This window comes from Salvelinus alpinus, chromosome 22 (genome assembly GCF_045679555.1).
Source record: "Salvelinus alpinus chromosome 22, SLU_Salpinus.1, whole genome shotgun sequence".
Lineage (NCBI taxonomy): Eukaryota > Metazoa > Chordata > Actinopteri > Salmoniformes > Salmonidae > Salvelinus > Salvelinus alpinus.
The window spans coordinates 15824307-15846513 of NC_092107.1; positions in this window are offsets into that span (position 1 = coordinate 15824307).

Sequence of the window (22207 nt, forward strand, 5' to 3'; positions counted from 1 at the left end):
AGTCAGGCTCAACCCGAGTTGAATTAAACTCTGCCCGTGAACCAAAATATCTCGGTGAGCGAAGCCCAAATCTATCCGAACGCCCCCACTCATTCCGAATACGGGGCTCTGCAAAGACTCTTTTGTGAGTCAACACATACTCATCCGCCAAAACCGCAGCTTCAGCGACATTCTTTACTTTTCGTTCGTTAATATAGGTGGTAATACGATCAGGGTTTGTGTCCTTAAATTGCTCTAACATAATCAGATCACACAGCCCTTGGAAAGTAACAACTGCAGAGGCAGAACACCAGCGATTAAACTGTACAGATAATTGTCGCGCAAACTCAACATGAGTCTGTTTATCATCCCTTTTTAAAGTTCTAAATCGTTGGCGGTAAGCCTCAGGGACCAACTCATAAATCTGCAACACAGCCGTTTTAACCTTATCATAACAGGCACTGTCGTGTACAGTAAGAGCTGAATATGCCTCCTGCGCTTTACCAGTCAGCACACACTGCAACATTAAGCTGCGATCAGAATCAGGCCAACTCCTAGCGTCAGCAACACGCTCAAACAACGAAAAGAATGTCTCAGGGTCCTTTTCATTAAACTGAGGTAATAACCGTAAGTTCCCAACAATATCAAATGTGTCCGGGGCACGACCAAAAGAGGAACGACCCCTAGGTAAATCTGGATCACCTTCCCAGAACAAACTCTCCCCTGAGATCTTTCCTTCCCTAACCAACTCTATCCGTTCTTGTTGCAACTTGATTTTAGCATGCTCCATATCTTGTTTAAATTCTAATTCCTTTTCATACTTTACACGATCATACTCTAGCTGTAACAGAAGCAGTTCTTTCTGCTGTTCAAAAAGAAGACTACTAGGACTAACCGATGGAATGGCCATTGCAACGTTACGGGGAGATGACCCCTCAGCAGAGACTGGCCCAGTGATAACTTCAAGAATACCACTCTCCATCAGATTGGCCTTCAATATCAACCTAATAGAATTCTTTAGACGTTTATCACTAATTTCAACCTTGTAGTGTTCAGCGATTTTCAACAGCTGTTCTTTAGTACCTAATTCTAACAATTCCTCTGATGGAAAGCGAATGAACTCATCTACATAAGACGCCATAGTCAAAAAAAAAAATATTATCACTCTTCCCCTCTGCTGAGCACACCAGAGAAATGACAATCACCCTGAGCACCACAGAAGAGAGATGAGATACGGAGCTTCCCCAAAACCTACAATAACTCAACCCTAGTCTTCGTGCGGATTTGCGGTGGGTATTTACGCACTGTAGCCCGCTGGCAAGGTAATAAACCCCCCAGCACGCTGGCAGATTCCACCAAGCCACGGATGTGCCCCCGAGACAACTGCTCAGTCCACAGACACCACACAAAAATAACAAACATTAACCATGCCCAACATATTCCAAAAAGGAAACACGTCGCTAAGCCTATCAGGGGTAAAAGGCTATAGCTCCAGGTAGCAAGTTCCACTACCCTACCCAAATCTCCCACTGAGGTACACAGCGGATTACTCACCTCAGACCGATGTCCCAACAGAAAGTAGAACAAGGGTTTCCAGGCTGGGCAGGGCCCTGGAAACTAACCAATGTACTCTCTCCAACGCAGCACACAAACCAAACAACAAAGGCAACCAATACTGGGCCTATCAAACTCAAACAAAACATGCAAACCAAACACGTACCTCCACGTTCTCCCAAACCAACACGCCCAATGATCCCGGACGAGCCCCCACTTGTCACGAACCGGCTCAGAGCCCGTAACAAAAGGGAGACCACGTGGAAATAAGGAGTAACAAAATATATTTATTAGATAAAGAAACTAGGTATAATATACAATGGTGTGTGTAATCAGCAGTGTAAGTGAATGTTTTGCATGCATGAATGTGATAATGCAGGGTGTTGAAAGATGCTAAAACAAACAACCAAAAAGCACCATGAAACATAACCGAATCTATCAAGGTGTCTACATGGAGAGAGTCTCCTCCATGAATGGGGAAGTGGTGTATTTATCCTGGGAGAGTGGGCCCAGGTGTTTCCCATGTAGCTGACGACCCTCCCAACTCCGCCCACCGGCATCCTAATAAGGAAACAAGAGCAAAGAGAGACAAAACGGTAGACAGAGTGGGAGGGTCGTCACACAGGGAATAAAAATACTTAATTGAGAGGAGGTGAGGCTTCTGTCAGGGGTGTGGGTACTGGTAGCGGAGTCAGGTGCAGGAGAGCAGAGAGTTGTGAACGGGCGCATACTTTATTGAGGCAGGAGAAACCAACAGACAGACGCCACTGCGTCAACCTCCAGCCAATTGGCAAAAGTGCAAAAACGCGCACACAGTCACAATAATTATGTTCAAAGAAATAAACATACCTCGTGACCAAACACGGAATATACGATCACCAGTCTGGCGCATCAAAAATTACATGTAACACAAACAATATCACACAAAGACATGAGGGGAAACAGAGGAATAAATACATGCAGTGTGATTGGTAAATGCAAACCAGGTGTGCAAAACAAGACAAAACAAATGGATCAATGAAAAATGGAGCGGCGATGGCTAGAAAGCTGGTGACGTCGACCGCCGAACGCCGCCCGAACAAGGAGAGGAGCCGACTCCAGCTGCGCGCCGACATCGGCCTCGGGGACGAGGCGCAGGACGATCTGGCCGGCGACGGTGGAACTCCCGCAGCAGTTCAGGGTCCAACACATCCGCCACCGGAACCCAGCACCTCCCCCCCGGACCGTACCCCTCCCACTCCACGAGGTACTGAAGGCCCCCTAACTGACGCTTCGAATCCAGGACGGAACGGACGGAGTACGCCGGGGCCTCCCGTACCTCAGACTCTTGGAGCGGACCAACCACCACTGGCCTGAGGAGAGACACATGAAACGAGGGGTTAATATGGTAATCGGGGGGAAGCTGTAACCTGTAACATAGCTCGTTCACTCTCCTCAGGACTTTGAATGGCCCCACAAACCGCGGGCCCAGCTTCCGGCAGGGCAGACGGAGGGGCAGGTTTCGGGTCAAGAGCCAGACCCTGTCCCCCGGTGCGAACACCGGGTGCCTCACTGCGGTGACGGTCCATGCTGGTCTTTTGGCGCAGCGCGGCTTGCTGGAGGTGACCATGGGCGGCTTCCCATGTCTCCTCCATGCACCTGAACCAATCGTCCACCGCAAGAGCCTCGGTCTGACTCTGATGCCACAGTTGCAGAACCGGCTGATACCCCAATACACACTGAAAGGGGGAGAGGTTAGTGGAGGAGTGGCGGAGCTTGTTCTACGCCATCTCTGCCCAGGGCACGAACGCCGCCTACTCCCCCGGCCGGTCCCGGCAATAGGACCGCAGAAACCTGCCCACTTCCTGGTTCACTCTTTCCACCTGCCCATTACTCTCGGGGTGAAAACCTGAGGTGAGGCTGATCGAGACCCCCAGACGTTCCATGAACGCCCTCCAGACTCTCGAAGTGAACTTGCACATTAATCAATATTACAATAACACAACATCCATATATTTTGTATTTTATTGGGATCCCCATGAGCTGTTGCAAAAGTAGCAGTCACTCTTCATGGGTCCACACAGACCATGAAACATGACATAGTACAGAAAATTAATAGACAAGAACTACGTTAACTTTGTAAATGTGGGTTAGCCAAAAGCTAATTTGCATCCGTAGTCCCAGGGCAGGTAAGGGCAATTACACAGCCACAATACAAATTCAAATACTCACTAAAATAATACAAAATACATTACATCCAATACAAAATGTTTATAACAACAACTTATTTGTAATAAAAACACTATCATCAACTGTCGTCTTACAGTGACTTGCGAAAGTATTCACCCCCTGTCACGTTCCTGACCTATTTATGTTAGTTTTTGTGTGTTAGTTGGTCAGGACGTGAGGTTGGGTGGGCATTCTATGTTTTCTGTTTCTGTGTTGGTTTTGGGTTGCCTGGTATGGCTCTTAATTAGAGGCAGGTGTTTGGCGTTCCTCTAATTAAGAGTCATATTTAGGTAGGCGTTGTCACAGTGTTCGTTGTGGGTGATTGTCTCCTGTGTCTGTGTTATGTCTTACACCATACGGGATTGTTTCGGTTGTTCGTTTCGTTTCGATGTCGTCTGTTACCTGTACGTAAGTTTATGTTTAGTTATGTAAGTTTATGTTCAGGTCTCGTCAACGTCGTTTTGTTATTTTGTAGTTTGAAAGTGTTTTGTTTCGTTTCGTGTTGCCATCATCGTTGTTAAATAAAGATGGCTTATTTCCCAAAGCCTGCGTTTTGGTCTGAGGATCCTTCTCTCCTCACCTCATCCGAGGATGAGGAGAGCGACAGCCGTTACAGAACCACCCACCAATCCAGAGCCAAGCGGCTAGTAATACAGAATCACCCACCAACACGCTAAGACCAAGCGGCAAGGGAAAACTAAACAGAGTAAGGGACAGGATAGAAAGGATTTCTGGACATGGGAGCAAATAATGAATGGAGAAGGTCCCTGGGCTAAGGCAGGAGAAAATCGCCGTCCCAAAGCTGAGCTGGAGGCACGGAGGAGAGCAGAGGCTACCGGGGAGAGGAACCGGAGCTATGAGGGAACGCGTCTGGCACGGAAGCCAAAAAAGCCCGTGAGTAATTCCCAAAAATTTCTTGGGGGGGGGCTAGGAGATAGTGGGCCAAGGGCAGGTAGGAGACCTGCGCCCACTTCCCAGGCTTACCGTGGAGAGCGGGAGTACGGGCAGGCGCCGTGTTACGCAGTAGAGCGCACGGTGTCTCCTGTACGAGTGCATAGCCCAGTGCGGGTTATTCCACCTCCCCGCACTGGTAGGGCTAGATTGAGTATTGAGCCAGGTGTCATGAGGCCGGCTCAACGCGTCTGGTCTCCAGTGCGTCTCCTCGGGCCGGCATACATGGCACCTGCCTTACGCATGGTTTCCCCGGTTCGCCTACATAGCCCGGTGCGGGTTATTCCACCTCCCCGCACTGGTCGGGCAACCGGGAGTATTCAACCAGGTAAGGTTGGGCAAGCTCAATGCTCAAGAGTGCCAGTACGCCTCCACGGTCCGGTATTTCCGGCACCACCTCCCCGCCCCAGCCTAGTACCTACAGTGTCTACACTACGCACTAGGCTACCAGTGCGTATCCTGAGCCCTGTTCCTCCTCCACGCACTCTCCCTGTAGTGCGTGTATCTAGCCCGGTGCCTCCAGTTCCGGCCCCACGCACTAAGCTACCAGTGCGTCTCCAGAGCCCTGTACACACTGTTTCTTCTCCCCCTACTAATCCTGATGTGCTTGCCCTCAGCCCGGTGTCACCAGTGCCGGTACCTCGCACCAGGTATAGAGTGGGCTTTGAGAGTCCAGTGTGCCCTGTCCCTGCTCCCCGCACTAGTATGAAGGTGCGTGTCCTTAGCCCGGTGCCTCCAGTTCCGGCACCACGCACCAGGTCTACAGTGCGCATTATCCGGCCAGAGCCATCCGTCTCCCCAGCGCCATCTGAGCCATCCGTCTCCCCAGCGCCATCTGAGCCATCCGTCTCCCCAGCGCCATCTGAGCCATCCGTCTCCCCAGCGCCATCTGAGCCATCCGTCTCCCCAGCGCCATCTGAGCCATCCGTCTCCCCAGCGCCATCTGAGCCATCCGTCTCCCCAGCGCCATCTGAGCCATCCGTCTCCCCAGCGCCATCTGAGCCATCCGTCTGCCAGGAGCCTGCAAAGCCGCCCGTCTGCCATGAGCCTGCAAAGCCGCCCGTCTGCCATGAGCCTACAGAGCCATCCGCCAGACAGGAGCCGCTAGAGCCGTCAGCCAGACAGGAGCCGCTAGAGCCGCCCGCCAGACAGGATCTGCCAGAGCCGCCAACTAGACAGGATCTGCCAGAGCCGCCAACCAGACAGGATCTGCCAGAGCCGCCAACCAGACAGGATCTGCCAGAGCCGCCAACCAGACAGGATCTGCCAGAGCCGCCAACCAGACAGGATCTGCCAGAGCCGCCAACCAGACAGGATCTGCCAGAGCCGCCAACCAGACAGGATCTGCCAGAGCCGCCAACCAGACAGGATCTGCCAGAGCCGCCAACCAGACAGGATCTGCCAGAGCCGCCAATCAGACAGGATCTGCCAGAGCCGTCAGAGAGCCATGAGCAGCCAGAGCCGTCAGAGAGCCATGAGCAGCCAGAGCCGTCAGAGAGCCATGAGCAGCCAGAGCCGTCAGAGAGCCATGAGCAGCCAGAGCCGTCAGAGAGCCATGAGCAGCCAGAGCCGTCAGAGAGCCATGAGCAGCCAGAGCCGTCAGAGAGCCATGAGCGTCGAGAGCCGTCAGAGAGCCATGAGCGTCGAGAGCCGTCAGCCTGCCATGAGCGTCGAGAGCCGTCAGCCTGCCATGAGCGTCGAGAGCCGTCAGCCTGCCATGAGCGTCGAGAGCCGTCAGCCTGCCATGAGCGTCGAGAGCCGTCAGCCTGCCATGAGCGTCGAGAGCCGTCAGCCTGCCATGAGCGTCGAGAGCCGTCAGCCAGCCATGAGCATCGAGATTCGTCAGTCAGCCATGAGCTGCCCTTCAGCCTGAAAAGGCTGGATACCCAGAACTGCCCATCAGTCCAGAGCTGTCTCTCTGTCCGGAGCTGCCTTTCAGTCCGGAGTTGCCCCTCTATCCTAATCTCCCTCTCTATCTTCATCTATCTCTATATTCTTATCTATCCCTCTTTCTTGATTTATCTCTCTGTCCCGGGGTTGTCCCTATTAGATATGTTGTTAAGGGAATTTTGTGGGGGTCAAAAGAGGGTGGACATTCTTGGAGGGAGGAAGTTAGGATGGATTATGGTGGGGTGGGAACCGCGCCCCGAGCCTGAACCACCACCGTGGTTAGATGCCCACCCAGACCCTCCCCTAGATTTTGTGCTGGTGCGTCCGGAGTTCGCACCTTGTGGGGGGGGTACTGTCACGTTCCTGACCTATTTATGTTAGTTTTTGTGTGTTAGTTGGTCAGGACGTGAGGTTGGGTGGGCATTCTATGTTTTCTGTTTCTGTGTTGGTTTTGGGTTGCCTGGTATGGCTCTTAATTAGAGGCAGGTGTTTGGCGTTCCTCTAATTAAGAGTCATATTTAGGTAGGCGTTGTCACAGTGTTCGTTGTGGGTGATTGTCTCCTGTGTCTGTGTTATGTCTTACACCATACGGGATTGTTTCGGTTGTTCGTTTCGTTTCGATGTCGTCTGTTACCTGTACGTAAGTTTATGTTTAGTTATGTAAGTTTATGTTCAGGTCTCGTCAACGTCGTTTTGTTATTTTGTAGTTTGAAAGTGTTTTGTTTCGTTTCGTGTTGCCATCATCGTTGTTAAATAAAGATGGCTTATTTCCCAAAGCCTGCGTTTTGGTCTGAGGATCCTTCTCTCCTCACCTCATCCGAGGATGAGGAGAGCGACAGCCGTTACACCCCCTTGGCATTTTTTCAATTTTGTTTTCTTACAACTTGGAATTAAAATAGATTTTTGGGGGGTTTGTATTATTTTATTTACACAACATGCCTACCACTTTGAAGATGCAAAATATTTTTAGTGTGTGACACAAACAAGAAATGAGACAAAAAAGAAAGAAAACTTGAGCATGCATAACTACTATTAGCCCATCCCAGCCTTGTGCAGGTCTACAATTTTATCCCTGATGTCCTTACACAGCTCTCTGGTCTTGGCCATTGTGGAGAGGTTGGAGTCTGTTTGATTGAGTGTGTGGACAGGTGTCTTTTATACAGGTAACGAGTTCAAACAGGTGCAGTTAATACAGGTAATGAGTGGAGAACAGGAGGGCTTCTTAAAGAAAAACTAACAGGTCTGTGAGAGCCGGAATTCTTACTGGTTGGTAGGTGATCAAATACTTATGTCATGCAATAAAATGCAAATTAATTACTTAAAAATCATACAATGTGATTTTCTGGATTTTTGTTTTAGATTCCGTCTCTCACAGTTGAAGTGTACCTATGATAAAAATGACAGACCTCTACATGCTTTGTAAGTAGGAAAACCTGCAAAATCGGCAGTGTATCAAATACTTGTTCTCCCCACTGTATATGAAAAAATTATAATAATAATAAAAAATAATAAACAAACAAATAACAAGGGTAACTATTTACACATTTTCTATTTACAATATTGTATATTTTATAAATAAATAAATAGATAAATATTGTGAAGACCCTCAGCCCTCAGTCCTGGTGCCATGGCCCATAGCAGTCTCTTTCTGCTGTAAAGCAGAGGCTTACTGAACAGGTGGTGCAGGTGATGGGGCATTTCCTGTGACAAAGGGCACAACGTCGCCTCCCCACTGTGCCCTTTTTGCCCTGAGGCACATTCATGCCTGCAGAGATGAATCTGGGCAGGTGAACACCACTGGTCGACGGAGCAGAAGGTGCTGCAGTGGACTTGCTGTAGCTAGCAAGCTCCTGGATGAGCAGCTCCCTGAAGGCTAGCTGTGAGATGGGGGGCTGTCTCTATCAATTTCCTCTATAATTTGGGTTAAATCTGTATACCTAGACTTTGTTTTAGCTTTTCCTGATTTATTCGCCATAATTTAAATATATAAACTTGTTGAAAATGCTATTGAATATGTACTGCTATGCGTAACACTCTTGGCTCCGTCAAGTAGGATTTGCAATGGCGAATGAACCTCTTTTACGCCAGAGTTTACGACAAAGGCTGGTCTTCAAACGTATAACCATTACATATTGCCGTTTACCTCAGCTCATTGGCTATCTTCCAAGCTAGATTTCAAGATGATCAGTGGTCATTGGGCCAAAATACAGTCAATCAACGATAGACCGGTCCTACCATTGGTGCGCAATGAGGTCATTGACTGGTGTCTTCAAATCGGTTTGTTTCGGTCAATACGTCCCAGGAAAAGAGCCATCATGTATGGTTGTATTAATAACAACCAGAGGATTGCAATGAAATCAACCATTACTGGATAAACGTTTGTTTAGTGTGTGTAATTACCACGAACGCTTTGTCCAAAGTTGAATGAGAGGGAAATCACGACGCAACCGTTTTACAAATGTTTCGTGTTAGGCTATAAAAATAGATTTTATCAAACAAAACGAACATTCACTGTGTAGTTAGGACACTTGGCATTGCCACCAGAGGAAGATCTTCAATGGTAAGCGATTTATTTTATTGTTATTTCTGACTTTCGTGACGCTAATGCTTGGTTGGAAAATGCTAGTAATACTTGTGTGTGTGGGGCGCCGTCCTCAGAAAATCGCATGTTTGCTTTTGCAGTAAACCTTTTTGAAATCTGACACAGCGGCTGGATTAATAAGACGTTCATCTTTTAAATGATGTAAGATACATGTATTTACAAGAATGTTTAATACAACGAATGGTGTATTTAAAATGTTAGCTAACTGCAGTGTCACCGGATGTTGGCCTGGTGGGACGTTAGCGTCTCACCTACCCTAGAGAAGTTAAGGTCATTGATCTGCTGGAAGATGAACATCCGTACCAGTCTCAAATCTCTTGAAGACTGAAACAGGTTTCCCTCAAGAATTTCCCTGTATTTAGCATCATCCTTCATTCCTTCAACTCTGACCAGTTTCCCAGTTCCTGCCGATGAAAAACATCCGCACAGCATGATGCTGCCACCACCATGCTTCACTGTGGGGATGGTGTTCTCTGGATGATGAGAGGTATTGGGTTTGCGCCAGACATAGCGTTTTCCTTGATGGCCAAAAAGCTCAATTTTAGTCTCATCTGACCAGAGTACCTTCTTCCATATGTTTGAGGAGTCTCCCACATGGCTTTTGGTGAACACCAAATGTGTTTGTTTATTTTTTTCTTCAAGCAATGGCTTTTTTTCTGGCCACTCTTCCGTAAAGCCCAGCTCTGTGGAGTGTACGGCTTAAAGGGGTCCTATGGACAGATACTTCAATCTCCGCTGTGGAGCTTTTCAGCTCCTTCAGGGTTATCTTTGGTCTCTTTGTTGTCTCTCTGATTAATGCCCTCCTTTCCTGGTCTGTGAGTTTTGGTGGGCGGCCCTCTCTTGGCAGGTTTGTTGTGGTGCTATATTGTTTCCATTTTTTTGTAATGGATTTTAATGGTGCTCCATGGGATGTTCAAAGTTTGGGATATTTTTTTATAAAACCCTGATCTGTACCGCTCTAGAACTTTGTCCCTGACCTGTTTGGAGAGCTCCTTGGTCTTCATATTGTCGCTTGCTTAGTGGTGTTGCAGACTCTGGTGCCTTTCAGAATAGATCATGTGACACTTAGATTGCACTTTTTTAGAATTTTTAGAAACAAGTTATTTTTTGAATTTCACTTCACCAATTTGGACTCTTTTGTGTATGTCCATTAGATGAAATCCAAATAAAAATACATTTAAATTACAGGTTGTAATACAACAAAACAGGAAACACGCCAAGGGGGATAAATATTTTTGCAAGGCACTGTACATGTGAGGAACCACAGATAACTTGTGTACAGGTTTGTGTAGAATTGAGCCATGTTATCAATTTAAATGTAAAAGTACAATAATCAGTGCAGTTTCTCAAGTCCATGGGGATTGCATTCCAGTATATTGTAGCTCTAACAGAGAAAGCCGATTGACTGAGTTTACTGTGTCCAAAAGGGACAACGCAATCCCCTCTAGTTACTGCCTTTGTTGTCCTGGAGGTGTTTTTCTTGAGCATGACATGCCGACATAGAGGTGGAGGGGCAAGACCATGCAGGATCTTAAAGACAAGGCTTGCGTCTACATACTGCTTAAAGCTATTAGGTTCTAATTTTTCAGAGTAAATTACTCACGGACACAAGAGAAGCTTAACCAAGTTTAATTCTTCCCAAAGGGTCGTTACAGCTGTAATTCAGACCAAGACATGTTCCCACCATCACAAGTAGATATACTCCACTTATAGACACTCCTCCTTCTCTCCAGTCCTTACATCTTATGGTTCGACAGGAAGAGGGTAATAGGATAATAAATTGTTATTTCTCCCTTCAGGTGATCTGACCTCCTGACCTTAACCCCTCCTTAGCCTAATCCACAGATGTCCTCCCGTATCACCTATCACACTCCCGTGACTCCCTCCCGTCCACCCAGCACATTCCACAGCCAATCTGTCTTTCTACAGAGAACCATTAACTTCTGATATAAAAACCAGTCTCTTTCACTCCAATATATACGATGCTTCTGATCTCTCATGTCTTTAGTGTGTCAATGTTCAAAGTTTACCCTGAATCCAACAGTCCCCCCTCTTGAACAATAGCTTCCTAATGTTCAATTTATATAAACTTGCAAATTATTATAAATGAACAAACAATGATAACAAACATTCACCGTGAGGTTTAGAAACTCAGAGACTTAAGGCCTCTGTTCTAATATCACACCATACACAATTTTATTTCCATCTCTCATCATATTACAAAATACCATTCCAGCTGAATCTGCCATCTTGGAATGCTTTTTGTTTCTCCACTTTCTCCTTCTGGTTCCTGAGAGACTGATAGCATAAGACTTGGAAAGCAACAAAAAGACACACAAAACATAACAATATTAACCTCTCTCGGGTACGTGAGACGTTAGCGTCCCACCTCTTCAACAGCCACTGAAACTGCTGGGCGCCAAATTCAAATACAGAAATACTCATTATAAAAATTCTGAAAACAAAACATATTTTACAAAGGTTTAAAGATTAACTTCTTGTGAATCCAACCACGGTGTCAGATTTAAAAAATGCTTTACGGCGAAAGCATACCTTACGATTATTTGAGAACATAGCCCAGCACACAAATCATTACAAACAGTAACCAGCCAAGTAGAAGAGTTACACAAGTCAGAAATAGAGATAAAATTAATCCCTTACCTTTGATGATTTTCATGTGGTTGCACTCAGCAGACATTCATTTACTCAATAAATCTTCCTTTTGTTCGATAAAGTCTCTTTATATCCAAAAACCTCAATTTTGTTCGCGAGTTTTCTTCAGTAATCCACAGGCTCAAACGCAGTCAAAACAGGCAGACAAAAAAATCTAAATTGTATCCGTAAAGTTCATAGAAACATGTCAAACGATGTTTATATTCCATCCTCAGGTTGTTTTTAGCCTAAATAATCGATAATATTTCAACCGGACAATAACGTTGTCAATATAAAAGGTAAACAAGAAAGGCACTCTCTCGGTCTCGCTCATGAAAAAGCTCTGTGACACTTTAGGGTCCACTCATTCAGACTGCTCTTACTTCCTCATTTTTCAGAATACAAGCCTGAAACAATTTCTAACGACTGTTGACATCTAGTGGAAGGCATAGGAACTGCAATTTGAGTAATAAGTCAATGGATACTGTAATGGCATTGAATAGAAAACTACAAAACCAAAAAAAACTGCTTCCCGAATGGATTTTTCTCAGGTTTTCTCCTGCCAAATCAGTTCTGTTATACTCACAGACACTATTTTAACAGTTTTGGAAACGTTAGCGTGTTTTCTATCCAAATCCAAACCAGTTATATCCATATCATATCTTCTGGGCCCGAGGAGGCAGTTTAATTTGGGCATGCTATTCATCCAAAATTCCGAATGCTGCCCCCTACCCTAGAGAAGTTAACCTTTCTGGTGAAGGCGTTCCGCTAGCGACCCACCTCGACAACATCCTGTGAAATTGCCGAGCGCGAAATTCAAATTACAGAAATAGAAATATTTAACATTCATGAAAATACAAGTGTCATACATCAAAATTAAGCTTAACTTCTTGTTAATCCAGCCGCTGTGTCAGATTTCAAAAAGGCTTTACGGCAAAAGCACACCATGCGATTATCTGAGGACAGCACCCCGCATACAAAAGCATGAAAAACATTTTTCAACCAGGCAGGTGCGCCACGAAAGTCAGAAATAGCGATATAATAAATGCCTTACCTTTGAAGATCTTCTTCTGTTGGCACTCCAAAAGGTCCCATCTACATCACAAATGCTAGCTCACTTTTCCAAAAACAAGCCTGAAACTCTTTCTAAAGACTGTTGACATCTAGCGGAAGCCATAGGAACTGCAATCTGGGAGGATTTCACCTCATAATAAACATGACAGCCATTGGAAACAGTGGTAGGCTGAAAAAATATATATGTTTTGGATGGTTTGTCCTCTGGGTTTCGCCTGCCATATTAGTTCTGTTATACACACATATATTATTTTAACAGTTTTAGAAACGTTAGAGTGTTTTCTATCCAAATCTACCAATTATATGTATATCCTAGCTTCTGGGCCTGAGTAACAGGCAGTTTACTTTGGGCACGCTTTTCATCCGGATGTCAAAATACTGCCTCCTAGCCCAAAGAGGTTTTAATTAACAATGTGATAAGCTATGCATAATTATATATGCATGAAAACCAAAGTCTGAGACCATGACAATTCCCACTCTCCCTTCACCTGACTCTATGCCTCCAGGATACTTTTCTGCTGGATTCCACAAAAATGAAATCCCTAAAATAGCTTCCTCATGCTTTCGCCCAGTCTTCCCCTTTCGGACCCAGGTTCCGAGAGGTGTTCCCAAGACATGTCATTTTCACTTTGTTCCCCATCTCCTCCATTACACCTGATAGGCACGTCACCTGATATGCAAGTGTGTATCCCTAATCAACATTACATCCTCTTGAGGTAACTCAGCATTGTATATGCTTTCACATCAATGACTTCAACATGTTGTTTAGAGTACAATTACCCCAACATCTATCCTCTATCATATGATGCATTAACCAATAAAGCAGCTAACCCGAACCCAACTATGATGTTTAAAGTAGCTCCCAGACCCTACCCATCTGCATGTCTTACAATGGAATCTAGTCTCTCTCTCTCTTTTGCTCCGCTTCCTCTGTCATGGTGTCTCAAGCTCCCCCTTTATGCAGCTGGACCTCACTTCACGTGAAAACTATGTACCCCCCCCAAGGAGAGACATGACAATCTTTACCGCTGCAGGTGCTGTAAGGAGTAGTGTGTGTGGCCCAAACCAACGCCGTCCCAACACCCCCGCCTGGTGCATCTTGATGCACACTCAATCTCCAGAATTCAGCCCGTGCCCTTGGTTATCTCTGCTTTCACCTGAGGATATACACACTGCAACACATGGGTCATTTCCTGACAACATAAACTCTCCTCTTATGGCAAGATCACTAATTTGTGACATTTATATAACATCCACCCCTGTACTCCCATCGATCTCCCAGTTACCAGTTACCAATCCATGAGGCATGAGTACTCATAAACTGATATCCCAACAATGCTACTAAAGTAACCCCTGATACTACTAACATGGACCATGACTATAACCACCTTCAATTAATCTGTCAAGTGTTCGCTGGCTGTTAGAAATTTGGAAAAAGATGAATGAGTTGGGAATAATATCCAACCTAACAAAACTCTGAGTCACAGGTTTCATAGTGTCTGAAATGCCACCCTATCTCTTCTATTCTCACCATGGGTATGTGCAATGTTCAATTAATCCCCCATATTGTGTACTGTACAGTTAGCTGTCCTCCCCCTTCTATGAGCTATCTACTGTAACAATATACAGTCTCTGGGAATGATACTCCTCTATCATTACATCTAAGCCATAACACACTAGTCATTACTCCTAATGCATTGCTACAGTTATAAACATACCAAAACATTCTCAACTCAATTAGTCAATATACAACAGTCCCTCCTCTGGAACAATGTTCACTCACATGTTCCACAAAACCTAACAACATATTGACTTGAAAAGGAAAGAGAAAAAAAAGTACATATTTAATAACTTCACCCCCCTCATTAATTCGACTAACATAATTCTGAGTACATGGTAAAACGAAAGAGAACAAAAACACGTTCATGGTTGTCCCAAGCTATCATCCAGTGATTCCCTAACAAACCACCTCCTTTTAGGAGGACAGTTGGAGATAAGGTTTCTGGAGCTTCCCTCGACCAGATACATTTTAGCAGCGCCCCCCACCCCTCACAGTTCTGTAGCAACTCTCTCTCACTGTATCCAAGTCATAACTAAAACATATTATAAATGATCCAACCCAAATTTAAAATGACAGTCCTTAGTGCTTACTTACTCAAATTCCAGCTCCTCAATAACCAAAGTGGCCTGGTAATGGGAGATCAGTATTTCAATGCATCCTTAGTCTAAATTGTTCGCAGTGTGTAGACCAACCGCAGACCCCCCCAGTACCTCTGTATATTTACCCAAAGACCAGGACCCCAGGGAACGGGTAATTTTCCCCTTTCAAACACGTGATTCAAAAACATGTTAAATCAAAAATAAACAAATTAGAATAACAACTCTTTATAACTCCCAACGGAAATAATAATAATCTCTTAAAGTAATGGTACGATTTGAATAGAGTGGTGTTTCTCATTCATTTTATAATTAAATCCCCCTGTTCCGATAATTTCTTGTGAAATTTATCAGGCCTCACCAGAAAAAGTCGGGATACAGGGCATTCGACACCATTAAAATGTTTACTCTCCCTTTTCTTTCCCTGTCCTTCAGAAACCATTTAAATACAATTTCAAAACATTTCCATCCTTCTGCGTACCCGATTGAAAAGACCCCATCCAATAAATCCCACAGTATCAACACACCACTAACGCACATTCTTAACCAGTAAATAGTGTGTGCGTGCTGGTGAACCGTAGGTCCAGAACACACATGAACAGGCCTCACTTATTATCTGGAACTCGTTTATGGCCTAATCCAGATACTTTTATACTTAAAACTGCCGAATATCACTAACTGCTCTCTCCCCACAGTCTCCGGGGACCTTCCTACGAAAAATAATGAAACCCCCTCTTTTGGAAAAGAGAGTGCACATTTCGTTAGCATTCACTATGCTACATTTTAATCAGCAATCCAAAAGTATTAATTATAAACCAAACCTGTTAATTGTAAATCCACTGTCCTTACTCCAGTCATTAAATGTTTGTTTTCATCCACCCCATCCTTTATTTAGCATGTACTACCCTTAGACACAGTGACATTATCTTGCCACTGAGTCTAACGATTCACTGGTCTCTTCCCCATGATTCTCCATAACCACCACACCACATAAAAAAATGTAAGTTAATTTTAGGTTTGGTAACCCCTATACTAATTCCTTGTGACCCCAGTTAATTTTAGGTTTGGTACTAATTCCTCATGACCCCTCCACCCTTTCATCCATTCTAGAAATCTATTCCAGAATTAGACAATATAAAACGTGAATCTATTTAAAAATAAAACCACATAAAATGTCTCATGATATAAAAAAAAAACAAGGCATTCTGAGTTTGCGAGGAGTGGTTGGCCATAAAATGTAAATTTTTTACCTTTTAGAATCCATTCCCCTGGGATTTCGCCTAGATTCTTCAACCCAAAATACCTTTTCCTGTGGCAAATTTTGCCAATTTCTCATCGCAAGGAATCCGCAATATTTGATCCCTGGCCTCTACTAAAATATTAAGTAAGGCGTGATCTCATATGTCTTCCTTCACATAGAAACTGTAATCTCTATGAACCACTTATCGATCGAACAGAACCTATATACCGCTAGGTGAAAGTCTCCCTACGCTTTGATGCTTTTCCGCTACGTTTCTTTGACTTATCTTGGCCATTGAAACTATAGTTTGTGATTTTCCCTATGGCCCTATTAACACCTCGCACATCTGCGAAGTGAACAGAGTTATATTCCACTCTCAAAACATCCTCTTGAATTGAATCCACTACCGTTTTGAATCCATTACCATTTTGATCACAGGGTTGAAACCGGCCATCAAAGCAGAAGTGCAAATTCTATCAATACCCTCAAGTTCCCAATCTTTCTGTGACAGCGTACTGGTACTCATTCCGGGTTTATCGTGATGTATTTTTTGTTGATAGAATGCTGACATCAAAACGCTGGTATGTTGAGCTTTTGATTCTGGTTTTATGTCTTTGTGCCAAGTCAAAATTGCCTCCCCGAAATCTTTATTTGATTTGAATTCTCCGTCAGCAGGGAATTGTTGCCCAATTTTATCCATATTCGAGCCAAATTGGTAGAATGCTGGTGCGCTTCTTTCAGCGCCTCCATGGCTTTATTAAAACCCTCTAGCTCCATATTATGGGGAGAATCGGAGCCGTTTGTCGCCATATCAATAGTTATTATTCCCTAAACTCTCCCGACGGTGTTCAGGGTATTTTAGATTTCTTCTACCTGTCTATAATGCAGACCTTCTATTAACTATTTGACGAGTTAGCGATACACTCTTCCCCGGATAATAATTAGTTGGTCACGGCACTCTTAAGGATACGCCCATTGTTTTTCAATTTTTGCCTAAAATGACATACCCAACTCTAACTGCCTGTAGCTCAGGCCCTGAAGCAAGGATATGCATATCGTTGATACCATTTGAAAGGAAACACTTTGAAGAATATAACACAGATATGGATATGGTAAAAGATAATACAAAGAAAAAACCAACCGTTATTTTGTATTTTTTATACCATCATCTTTGAAATGCAAGAGAAAGGCCATAATGTATTATTCCAGCCCAGGTGCAATTTAGATTTTGGCCTCTAGATGGCAGCAGTGAATGTGAAAAGTTTTAGACTGATCCAATTAAACATTGCACTTCTGTTCAAAATGTTGTGTCAAGACTTCCCAAATGTGCCTAATTTGTTTATTAATAACTTTTCATGTTCAAAATTGTGCACTCTCCTCAAACAATAGCATGGTATTCTTTCACTGTAATAGCTACTGAAAATTGGACAGTGCAGTTAGATTAACAAGAATTTAAGCTTTCTGCCAATATCAGATATGTCTATGTCCTGGGAAATGTTCTTGTTACTTACAACCTCATGCTAATCGCATTAGCCTACATAAGCTCAACCGTCCCGTGGAAGGGACACCGATCCCGAAGAAGTGAATACCTTGTATTAGAACCGATACCATAGCGTCTGTAAATTTATTACAGGAGAATACGGATGACTTAAGGGCTTTTTCCCGTATTGTCTCCAATATCCCTATTATTGATAACACACATCACCAAAATTATTCACACTTGTTTTCCTATTTCCACATAATCTGCCATGGTTCACCACCCCAACAGGGCACAAAACTAACCTCTTTCACACACCCACTCACATCCTGCGCTCTCACGGCCACTGTGACTGGGCTTCCACCCTTAAGGGTCTGGCCAATATACCGTTACACTATGGTTTTACTCTCCACAGGACTACCCTGTTCAGGACTTCCCCTTTCTCTATGAGATTCTACCCTCCACAGGAACTATCCTGCTCAGGACATGAGACTTACCCTCCACAGATATATTCTGCTCGGGACTTACTCTTGAAATTTTACCCTCCACAGGATCTATCCTGCTCGGGACTTACTCGCTATGAGACTTACCCTCCACAGGATCTATCCTGCTCGGGACTTATGAGACTTACCCTCCACAGGATCTATCCTGCTCGGGACTTACTCGCTATGAGACTTACCCTCCACAGGATCTATCCTGCTCGGGACTTACTCTCTTTAAAGCTATGAGACTTACCCTCCACAGGATCTATCCTGCTCGGGACTTACTCTAAACTTTATAGTACTAGCATATACCACAAAGCTACGACCGGTCGTTACACAATGGGCCTACCGAATTAAACTCAGGCTCTCCAGGTCCGGATCCCATAAATTGTTCAGCCTATGATTCTTATCTCCCCAAGATGTCAAAATAAGTGGAATAGTTATAGGAACTTGCCTACCTTGTTTGTTGCCAGCTCTGCTACGCTGATCTGGACTCTTTGGTTTGACTACAAATCGTGGTGAACCCTGTTCGCAGCGCCATCTGTTAGGTTCTAATTTTTCAGAGTAAATAACTCACTGACACGGAGAAGATTAACCAAGTTTAATTCTTCCCAAAGGGTCTTTACAGCTGTAATTCAGACCAAGACATGTTCCCACCATCACAAGTAGATCTACTCCACTTATAGACACTCCTCCTTCTCTCCAATCTTTGCATCGTGTGAGAGTAATAGGATAATAAACCATTATTTCTCCCTTCAGGGGATCTAACCTGACCTCAAAACATTAACCCCTCCTTCGCCTAATCCACAGATGTCCTCCTGTATCACCTATCACAATTCCGTGACTTCCTCCCGTCCACCCAGCACATTCCACAGCCACTCTGTCTTTCTACAGAGAACCATTAACTTCTGACATAAAAACCAGTCTCTTTCACTACTTTATATACAATGCTTCTGATCTCTCATGTATTTAGTATATCAATGTTCAAAGTTGACCCCCGAATCCAACAAAGCTGTCCAGACTGAATAAATGATGTTTGTGAATGTGTGACAATGGTGGTAACTGTTTGGTTTGTTATCAAAACTCTTAAGTGTTTGTTTGTAGAGTGATTCAAATGGTTTCAGAATAGTAGCTCCTGCTTGTGACCAGCATGTAAGGCAATAACGCAGATGTGAGAAGACCATAGCATGCATATACAGCTCTGGAAAAAATTAAGAGATCACTGCAAAAATATCAGTTTCTCCGGTTTGACTATTTATAGGTATGTGTTTGGGTAAAATTAACTTTTTATTTTCATTCTATAAACTACTGACAACATTTCTCCCAAATTCCAAATAAATATATTGTCAGTTAGAGCATCAGTTGTCATTTTCTGCAAACAAATATGCTCTAAGTGACAATGTTTTTATTTGGAATTTGGGAGAAATGTGATCTAATGATCACATTCTTTAAGCATGGCATTTAGACGGTAATAAAACGAGGTATCAGATGTTGGTGGTCGATATGATCCAATGATAGTGAGTGACATAGAGGGGAGAGGAACACATTCAGCCCCACATTCAAGGTCATTGGTGTGTTTCAATGTGAAACGATTGCCTTCAAAGTTATCTTTCATGTACATAAGCAATCCACCCCCTGCCCTGAGCCGCTTGGGTGTTTGTTGATTCTGGATTGATGAAGGCCAGCATTGATATTTGCCTTCCTTCTTTTGCATTCCCCAGAGAGTTGCACCGCCTTTGGGGCCCCTTATTATCCTCAGAGATTTCTATTGGGTTATGATTGTCACTGGTCTAAGTAGCCACTTTCCCAGCTTCATTTATAGCACTCTTCCTCTTCTTCTTCTTCCTCCTTCTTCTTCTTCTTGGAATGAGAGGTCACTGTTGTAGACTCTGGCTCACCAGGTACCAACTACAATGTTTCATTCACTTCGCTTTTGTCCTTGGGAGCCGAGAAATGATCCTCTTCAACCTCAGTCTCACATTCTGTCATTTCAGCTCGGATATGTGATACATCTGCCCTACTCATGGGGACAGGATTGCTGTCCTGCATATAGTGTGAACAAGTTTCCTCTCTGGAGCTTATGTTTTCCAGTGCAGTAGGACTGTACTCACCCATCTCCTGACCCCTTCTAGAGTGGGATTTTGTCTGCCAGTCCCGTCTACGCCCCAGGGCCTTGTCCATCATAAAATACTTTGATCCATTCAGGGTCAATCTTTACAGACCTCGTTATGGGAGTGATAGGTGCTGCTTCAACATATACAAAACGATCTCCATTGGAGCAGTTTGTGAGTTGACCCTTGTATCTTATCACCCTCCCCTACCACCTTACATCCAGCTTTAGCCAGAAACTCAGTCACAACACTATCATCTGCTGATTCAGGTAGTTCTTTAATTGTAACTTGAATTGAGTTCTGGTCAGCCATGCGTGACTTCAAACTGAAAGGATTATTCTCTTTGAACACAACTGCTATTTCTCTGATCAGAAGCTTTGCCCTTGCTTCTTTACTGAGAAGATATATATACACCAGAGTGCACATACTCTCTGTACTGACCTCAAGTGGTTTGGAAGAATTTAACGTATGAGACTGTGGTAGAGCTCCTCTTCCTTAATGGGGTTGGCTATGGTCTCCTCTTCCTTTTCTCTCTCTCCATAATAAAAATAGGTAAAACAGGTAAAACAGTCTCCTTTGGGGCTTTTCGTACCACAACCTTGCTCCAGGTCTCATTTTCCTTGACATCAGTTTTTGCATCGCTAGAGATAGCCACAACTGCGGCAGCCATCTTAATTTGTTTAACATTGAAATGTATCAACAAGACTATTCAGCATTATACAGTGAGTAAATGTCTTACTTAAGAATTGATGGATGGCTGATCCTCAAAAAGACATTTGCTGGATTCAGTCTTCTCCAGCAATTTAATCTTCTTAGATGGGTTGAATACAAGACGAAAGGAGATGTCAAAACAAAACAAAATATGGATATATTTTTGCGAACCTTACAGGCTGTCGGTCAATAAATCCAGAAAATATACAAACAAAAAAACTGTATTAGACAGTAATTTAAACAAAAAAGGCATCTAAAAATTCACCTCCCCACACTCCTAAGATTTATTTCCAAGCTGTCTCAGGAGCCAAACCCTTTATTTATAGTTTTGCCTACTTCGCTATTGCATTGGGCAGACACCAAAAAAGCCTTAATTGAGAGGAGGGGAGGCTACTCTTAGTTTTTAACCAAATAAAACGAAATGTTTCTAAATATGAAGGATACAGGCACCAAAAGCACATTAGGCTGCTCTTGTTCCATGCACATATGGGTAGTGTGCTTCACGGCTGGATAGGTTGCATTTCTGCTGTCAAAATTCATGCCATAACCAACTGTGTTACTGCTAAAACCAGCTTTTGGTAGGTCTTACATATTCCTACCAGTGCTGCCTGAAATTAGCACGTTGGATTGTGTTTTTAAGAACAGGCATAAAATATTTCCAAACCCTCCCATCTGAGTGTAAGTGTGCTGATGTTAGAGAGGTACATTTCCAAACCTGGCATTAGGGCTGGAAAATGCCAGTGCGCCAGTTTTTACATTGCAAACTAATGTGTTTGACACTTAACACCAGCTGAAAAATAGAGCCCTAAATCTCTAAAACACGTTAACGTGCTAGGTTGGAGGGCTAATCCACTACCCATGCCTTTCTAACCCTTGTTCAGTTTCACAACCTTAGTGATATTGAAAGACCAAAACAGGACCAAAATGAAAATCAAGAAGCTGGGGAGAGGTTATTGTTGTTTCATCCAAAATGGCTGCTGTGAATAGGAAATGCACAATGTACAGTCACAAGACTGCCTGAATCTCCAATCCACCAAGTCAGACGGCCTGAAGGTGTTCATGTGGAAACTGTTGTTAGAAGGCCGATCATTATCGAGACAGAAAGCCTTAATTGAGAGC